Source organism: Chelonoidis abingdonii, chromosome 4 (genome assembly GCF_003597395.2).
Source record: "Chelonoidis abingdonii isolate Lonesome George chromosome 4, CheloAbing_2.0, whole genome shotgun sequence".
Taxonomy (NCBI): Eukaryota; Metazoa; Chordata; order Testudines; family Testudinidae; genus Chelonoidis; species Chelonoidis abingdonii.
In genome coordinates this window covers 120,622,089-120,629,658 of record NC_133772.1, presented here as the reverse complement: position 1 = coordinate 120,629,658, position 7,570 = coordinate 120,622,089, and the positions used below count along the sequence as shown (strand labels likewise).

The window sequence follows — 7,570 nt, the reverse complement described above, 5'->3', positions numbered from 1 at the left end:
CCCCCCCCCCCCCCCTCAGGAGGGGTTCGGCTCTGGGAGGGAGTTTGTGAGTTTGGGCTCTGCGCTGGGGCAGGAGGGGGGGTGTGGGCTCTGGGAGGGAGTTTGACTGCAGGAGGGTGTTCATGCTCTGGGAGGGAGTTTGGGTATAGGAGGGGGTTCGGCCTGGGGCAGGAGATTGGGGTGCAGGAGGGAATATGGGCTCTGGGACAGAGTTTGGGTATGGGGGTGCAGGCTCTGGGCTGGGGCAGGGGGTTGGGGTGCACGTTCTGGGAGGGAGTTTGGATGCAGGGGGAGGGGTCAGGCTCTGGGAGGGAGCATGGGTGTGGGGTGTAGGCTCTGAGATGGGGCAGGAGGTTGGGGTACAGGAGGGGGCCAGTGGGTCGGCACTTACCTCAGGCAGTGCCAGCTCCTGAAACAACCCACACACCCTTCTGGCAGCAGTTTGGTGACCCCGCCCCGCTGGATTGCAGGGATGTAGAGCTACAGTACATATTCCTTAGGCTGTGTCTTTCAGTGCTAAAGCTTTAGTCATTCAGGAGTGTGAAAAAACACCCCTCCATCCCGAGTGACAAAAGTTTTAGTGCTGAAAAACGCCAATATAGACAGCGGTTTATCACCGGAGCCGTGCTCCTGGCGATAAATCTACCACCTTTCATTTGGGGTGGTTATTTTTTATCCCCGAGAGAGCTCTCCCCCAGCAATAAAGCATGACTACACTGCCCATGTCACAGCACTGCTGCGACTACGCTGTAACATGGGGAGTACCACTGCGCTGCTGGTGGTGGGGGCAGCGGCTGGGGGCCCCTGGGACCTTTTAAATCACCCTGGGGCAGCAGGAGAGGCCAGGAGGTGCACAGGGGCCGCAGGCGGGGCTGGGGGAGAGACTCGGCCCTGAACACTGGTGCAGCTGGGACCCCAGACCCATACAACTTGCTGCCTTGATGGGATGGCAATGATATGTAGGGAAAGGACTTTTGAGCATCCCAAGGAGTTTCTCAAAACAACAAAAATTAACCTGTAAAACAAATATCGATGGAATGTGACAGAGTGCTTGGCAAGAAAGGCTGAGTCAGCATTCTGGGCACAGCAGCTCCAATCAAGCAAGGCAGGCTGTGCCTAATTTGTGGGTGAGGCAGGGCAGAAAGGCTAAATAAGCCATTAGGCAGAGCCCACAAATAGGCTCAGGAAGGAAGTGGAAAGAGGGAAGCAGGTGAGAGTAAGTGAGTGTTTGTGTTCCCTCCCTCATTACAGGAGTTGTATATGCTATGAAGGTGATGGGAATTCATTTCTAAATAAACTGCACAAGGTGTTGGACCAGCATAAGTGTCTTTGAGTAGTCTGTAGACCAGGACAGAGACAGGAGCAAGGAGGCCCTGTTACATGGAAGTTCAGAGCCTTATTCAGTTAATAAAGAAAACGAATGTAACTGTTTATAAGATTTACCTAACACTTGTGCTGGTAATTAGTTTTACCTCTGTGGTGACAGGGTGGTCCTATATTATCTATTTGTATCACTACAATTAGCTAATACTGTTTTATAATCAGAGTTTGATTTATGCCACATCATTACAGGTGTCAACCAGGCCTGGCCCATCAATTCCAGCAGGAAGGTGAACACTCTCCTTATCCCTAAAACAATGCTCCTGTGCAGCGATGTGATATAAGGTACATGGTTGGGGGGAACTGCTGCCTGATTCCTGGAGGTGGTCATTTTATGCCAAGAAGCATGATATTTGTGATTACCCTTTTTTTCTTCTTAGCAGAACATTAGTTGGACGCACAAAAATCTAACTAAATCCATAACTTGAATAATTACAAAAGTTATGGAAAAAGACATCATTAACTTGAAATCTAGTCCATTCCAAACAAGACAAAACTAGTTTCAGGTAGTACAGCACTTCCTGAGTCCTGTCCTGTTTTTAAACCATTTATTTCTTGCTGTGTCAAGGACTCTTACATACAAACAAGAGGCAGAACTGCCTAAGCCTGTGGGTATGTCTACACTACGGCATTATTCCGATTTTACATAAACCGGTTTTGTAAAACAGATTGTATAAAGTCGAACGCACACGGCCATACTAAGCACATTAATTCGGCAGTGTGCGTCCATGTACTGAGGCTAGCGTCGATTTTCGGAGCGTTGCACTGTGGGTAGCTATTCCGTAGCTATCCCACAGTTCCCGCAGGCTCCCCCGCCCATTAGAATTCTGGGTTGAGATCCCAATGCATGATGGTGCAAAAACAGTGTCGCAGGTGAGTCTGGGTAAATGTCGTCACTCATTCCTTCCTCCATGAAAGCAACGGCAGACAATCATTTCGCACCCTTTTTCCCTGGATTGCCCTGGCAGACGCCATAGCATGGCAACCATAGAGCCCATTTTGCCTTTTGTCACTGTCACCGTATGTGTACTGGATGCCACGACAGAATGCGTACTGCTGCTACAAAACAACAGCAGCATCGTCATTTCATGCAAGTAGTAGGTATGGTTAAGCGCAGTTGTTTTCCGATACGTCTGCTGTGCCATTGTAATTGGCGAGAGATGATAGTTACAGTAGTTCTGTACATCTCTGGATGAGTGCTCCGGCTGGTCTTAAGCTGAGGTCGGCCTGGAGCGCAAAGACAAATGGATAAATTAGAAAGACCCCCGAGTCGCAAATAAGTCCCTTCTCTATGGGTTTATCTAAAATATAAGACAGTCCTCCGCTTAGATAATGCGAGCTGCGTGTACACGCCCAGTGTAAATCAGAGACCGAGAGCAATATGCTGCTCTGTGTCAGATCCCGCAGAAAATGCATGAGCTGCATGCCACATTACAGGGGGGGTGCCCTCAACACCACGCATTGATACCCTTACTCCCAGCTCCTTTTTTTCTGGGCTACCTTGGCAGTATCCTACATGTTGTGTCGATTGATTGTATGAAAGCAATGCAAGGAAATAAGAAACACGACTTTTTAGGTGAGATAAATAAGGGGGAGGCAGCCCTCACAGCTGGCTTATGATAGTCCAGGCAGGGACATTAAACGGTAGTGAGGGGGGAGGAAGGAGCCCAGGCACCCACTGCAAGATAGTCCAGGCAGTACGCTTTTTTCCCCTATTTTTTTTACTTAAGACAGAGTTTTCTAGGGCCACCCTGAAAGTATATCCAGAACGTTCACCCCTTGCTATGAATGAAGGAAGTTACCAGCCATTCTGTACGCACTCATACCGGGAATGACAGGGAGTCATCGCTATTTTTTACCCAGGGCGCCCCCGGCATCTCATGGTCCGACCTCAACTGAGGCCAAGCCAGAAGCATCTCACGGCTGATGATGACGATGGAATAGCAGCATATAGTAACCATTATGTCACCTCATGGGGGAGAGGAAAGGGAGGATAGCTGAGCATATCATGCCTCAGCACATCGCATCTACACCATGCAGTATGCATAACATAGGGTGACATATAAAAAAGTCAGAAATGATTTTTCCCATTTTTCTTTTGGGGGAGTGTGTGTGGGGGCGGGCTAAATGACTACAATATACCCTGAAACAACCGTGTTTGCACCCTACAGGCAATGGGAGCTCAGCCAAGAATGCAAAAATGTTTTTCAGGCCGAGGGACTGTGGGATAGCTGGAGCCTCAGCTACCCCCCCCTCCCTCCATAGAGTGTCCATTTGATTCTTTGGCTTCCGTACGCTTGTCAACATAGCACTGGCTGTGGCCCTCTGTCTATCACTCAGTCCCTGGAGCTTTTCAAATGCGTTCTCATTTCGTCTTCTGTAACGGAGCAGTAATAGAACAGATTGTCTCCCATACAGCGATCAGAATCCAGTATCTCCCATACGGCCATGCTGGAGCTCTTTTTTGAATTTGGGATCTGCATCACCACCCGTGCTGATCAGAGCTCCAAGCTGGCAAACAGGAAATGAAATCAAAAGTTCGCGGGCTTTTTGTTTACCTGGCAGTTGCATCCAAGTTCGGATTGCTGTCCAGAGCAATCCAATGGTGCACATGGGATAACCGCCCGGGCCAATACCATTGATTGTGGCCACATTAACCCTAATCCGATATGGTAATACCGATTTCAACGCTACTCCTCTTGTGGGGACAGACCGTTTAAAAAGAGCACCTTTAAAAGGGCCTCGTTGTGTGGACGGGTGCAACATTAAATCGGTTTAACGCTGCTAAAATCGGTTTAAAGCGCGTAGGGTAGACCAGGACCTGTGATACTACGAAAACCTGCACACAATCGTAACTTACTCACGGAAGCTTTAGTCTCTGGAAGTCTTGCTTACATAAATGTTTTCATGTTTGCCTGACTGACTTACGAGGGACCCAGGGAAACCTGACTAGATATACAGTGTGCCAAATGCACATTAAGGCCCCAATACAGCAAAGCATTTCAAGACGGAGTAAGTCCAAATGGAGTTAACCAAAGCAAGTGGTGAAGTGCTTGCTAAGTAGGAATGGCTTTTTGTATACTAGTCCAAACATGTAAATTTAAAAGAAATATATATTCTTGAATTCCGTTTACGGATCTTAGTGTACTTTGAAAATATATAGTGAAATGCGTTCCGAGACGACTGTGGCTATAAGTTGGTGTTCCTTAACAAGTCCTAAAATTATTCATCTTATAAAAACCAGCCACAGCATTGATTCATAACTACAGCAAATAATCCCAAGCAGACTATAGTAACGTGTTATGTGAGTAGTATTTTTCATGTTGTACATCACACTCGGCCTTTAATCGAACCCTGGCACCAGGCCTCAATCATTGATTTCAAAATCAGCTTAACAATTCCATGTTCAGTTTTTCTAAAGTCAATAGCACTTTGAGACTACTGTAATCAAGAATGATTACTTTCTCTTGATTGATTGATTGGTTTAACTATATAAAGCTTATGGATAAATGCTTCCCTACGCCTTGAGCTACAGGGATGTCATGTATTAAAATTATTCACTTGAGGTCGTGTAAAGTTCTCCGGTGTTCAGAAGAAATCTAGTGGGATATTTAAAACAAATGTTTTTTCAAATAGAGTTCATTCATGGTTAGGATTGGGCTTTTTATTAAAAAATAATTTTAAGCTGTGTTTTCCATTGGTCGTAATAGGTACTCCAGGGAGTCCACGGGCCCAGTGATCAACTCCTCTCCCTCCTCATATTCCTCAACCCTTCCTCCCCGTGCCTTCTGCAGAACTGGGGAACAAGCAGTGTGCTGGGAGAAGCAGGGATGGGGTGTGTGCATCGGGGGGTGGGAGCCAGGCAGGAAGAGAGGGGTGGGGTGGAGTATGGGTGGAATAAGAGGGGTGAGGTGGGGCCTGGGAAGGGAGTGGATGTATGGCGGGGCCTGGGGCCGGAGTGGGCGGGGGTGGGGTGTCCGTGAAAACTTTTAAATCAAAATGGGGGTCCTCGGGTTGCTAAAGTTTGAGAACCACTGGTTTAAAGTAATGTAATAGTCTGCTTTTCAGCGGTACTGTGGTCAAAGACTTTAGTGGACTAGGGACTTACTTAAACATAGTTGCTTTTGTAACTAGTGATGACAGATGATTTTTCTAAAAAGCTGAGGTGACTTTTATTAGTCTAAGAGACATGTTCATTGGTGTAACCTTTAGAAGTGTCTTTATGATTTGTATCTCTGAACTGTGTTCAGATTCCTGACAATGTTAATAATGTTTTGATATTAAAACTACTTGTAAAACCCAAGAGAATTATCTTGGAATCTGGAAGAAACATGTGCTGCCATAATACAGGGGATTCTAATTTGATGCTGCAAATGCATCTTCCTTTTGTGTTTTTCAAGGAAAATTGCACCTGCTTTGCTCAGTCCAATAGTCTAAAAGCTTACATGATAAGCAGCTCAATTTTCTTCATGAGCAAACTGATTTCCTCCAAAGAATGTAATTACAACTGACATTTCTAAGCCTAGTGTTTGGAGACATCCATCATTGGTGGAGACATCCATCACTGATGACACTAACAGTAGGAAGGAGCAAAGTCATTGGCTATGAAAGAGTTCCCAGATTTGTTTAACTGTCAGAAAATAAAAACTTTAATTGTGTAATTTTTAAATATTAAATATCCCATTTAATGGTCACAGAGATGCTGCCAGAGCTCTCGAGGCCTAGAAATTGTGGTGGTGCTTTTTTTTTTTTTTTAAAAAAACCAAAACAAAAAACCTGCAGCTTTACAAAACCTAAGACCAATGGAAATTAAACTCGTCAGAAAAGCTCCAGTGAAATTCCAGTCTTCATTTAAAGTTAAATACCCTGCCCTGCAGTACTTAGAGCCTAATGACTGCAGATTTGTGCTAGTGCTACTCCTGAGGGAATTCTGTGCCAAAAAATTAAAATTTATGCTCACAATATTTTAAAATTCTGCACATTTTTATTTTCAAAATAACACAATATAATCATGGCAGTTTCAGTTATTTTGGTAATTTATTTCAAAATGTGTGTCAGCAAGTATGTCTGTAATAAAGACAATAAAAAAGATTCAGGAAATGTGTTTTGATGAATAGATTCCTTACTAAGTATATTCATACAGAACTTTGAGTAGTAATTCATTTAAACTACAATATAGAAATGTATTTCCTTCACCTCTCAGAAGCAGGGCAAAGGCTTGGGGAATCAGGGGTAATGGAGGAGTTGAGGGAGAGGGAAATAGTTGCTGGGAAACAGCCTGGGTGTGGACTAGAATTGTTGGGTGTGGGTGGGAAAAGTATGGACAGGTTTTTCTGGGGAGGCGTGGGGGCGGGTTTGTTAAGGAGCCTCTCCTTTTGTTAAGGACCCTGGCTGATACTTACCCTCTCTCTTATTCAGTCAGACAAATCAGCTCCTAGCCCCATGTGCAGACTTGGGCCCCCACTCAGTCACCCTCCTCTCCCGTTCCCATGTGTCCCTGCACCACCACACCCATTCAATCCATGCCCCCGATTAGCCTTTCTGAACCTCAGTCTGTGACCCCCTCAGCAGACCTATGTGCCTCACACTGTCCATCATCCCATATCCCGTGCCTCCTTACTAGCCCCACAGGGTGCTGTAAGGAATGCAACCTCTTCTCTTCCGTATCTGCAGCTGGGGCTGCTTCTTATCTACCTTCCTCTTCCTGTCAGTTAACCAAGAGGCAGCTGATATTGGCTGACAAATTTTTCACCAGTGTTATTTAGGACTCTAAGGTGGCAACTAATTTCCTAACAAACTTTAAATTTGAATACATGTAAAGATTTCAGTTAATTAAAGCTGAGAAGTTATTACATATTTTCAGGGGTGAAAGTAAAATTGAACTCTTGGGGTACAGGGGCTGACTCTGGGTGCCTCTGTTTCTCTTACCCCCTCCCCAAAAGGGTCAGGGCTGGGGCTCAGCATCCCCTAGTCAGCCTATCCACATTGTCTGGCCCGCGCCACTTGGGGCTCCCACCGTGATTTAAAGAGCCCTGGGCTCTTTTAAATCGCTAGTCCCAGGGCAGCTGCTTCTTTTGCCCTTGAAGTGCTTGGGGAGTGTTTTTTTCACACCCGAGCAAGAAAGTTATAGTTCTGTAAAGTGCCAGTGTAGACAAGCCCCAAATCTATCTGCAGCAGTATATCCAGGGGT

At 45.8% G+C, this 7,570-nt stretch overlaps 1 long non-coding RNA gene across 1 annotated transcript in view; it reads left to right on the top strand.

Moving 5' to 3' along the window:
* LOC116824448 (uncharacterized) overlaps positions 1 to 7,570 on the top strand; it is a 22,776-nt gene that overhangs the window by 8,848 nt on the left and 6,358 nt on the right. The window contains exon 2 of the long non-coding RNA XR_004373625.2: positions 1,573 to 1,665. This is a non-coding gene — a long non-coding RNA (uncharacterized LOC116824448). The remainder of the gene's footprint in view (positions 1 to 1,572; positions 1,666 to 7,570) is intronic.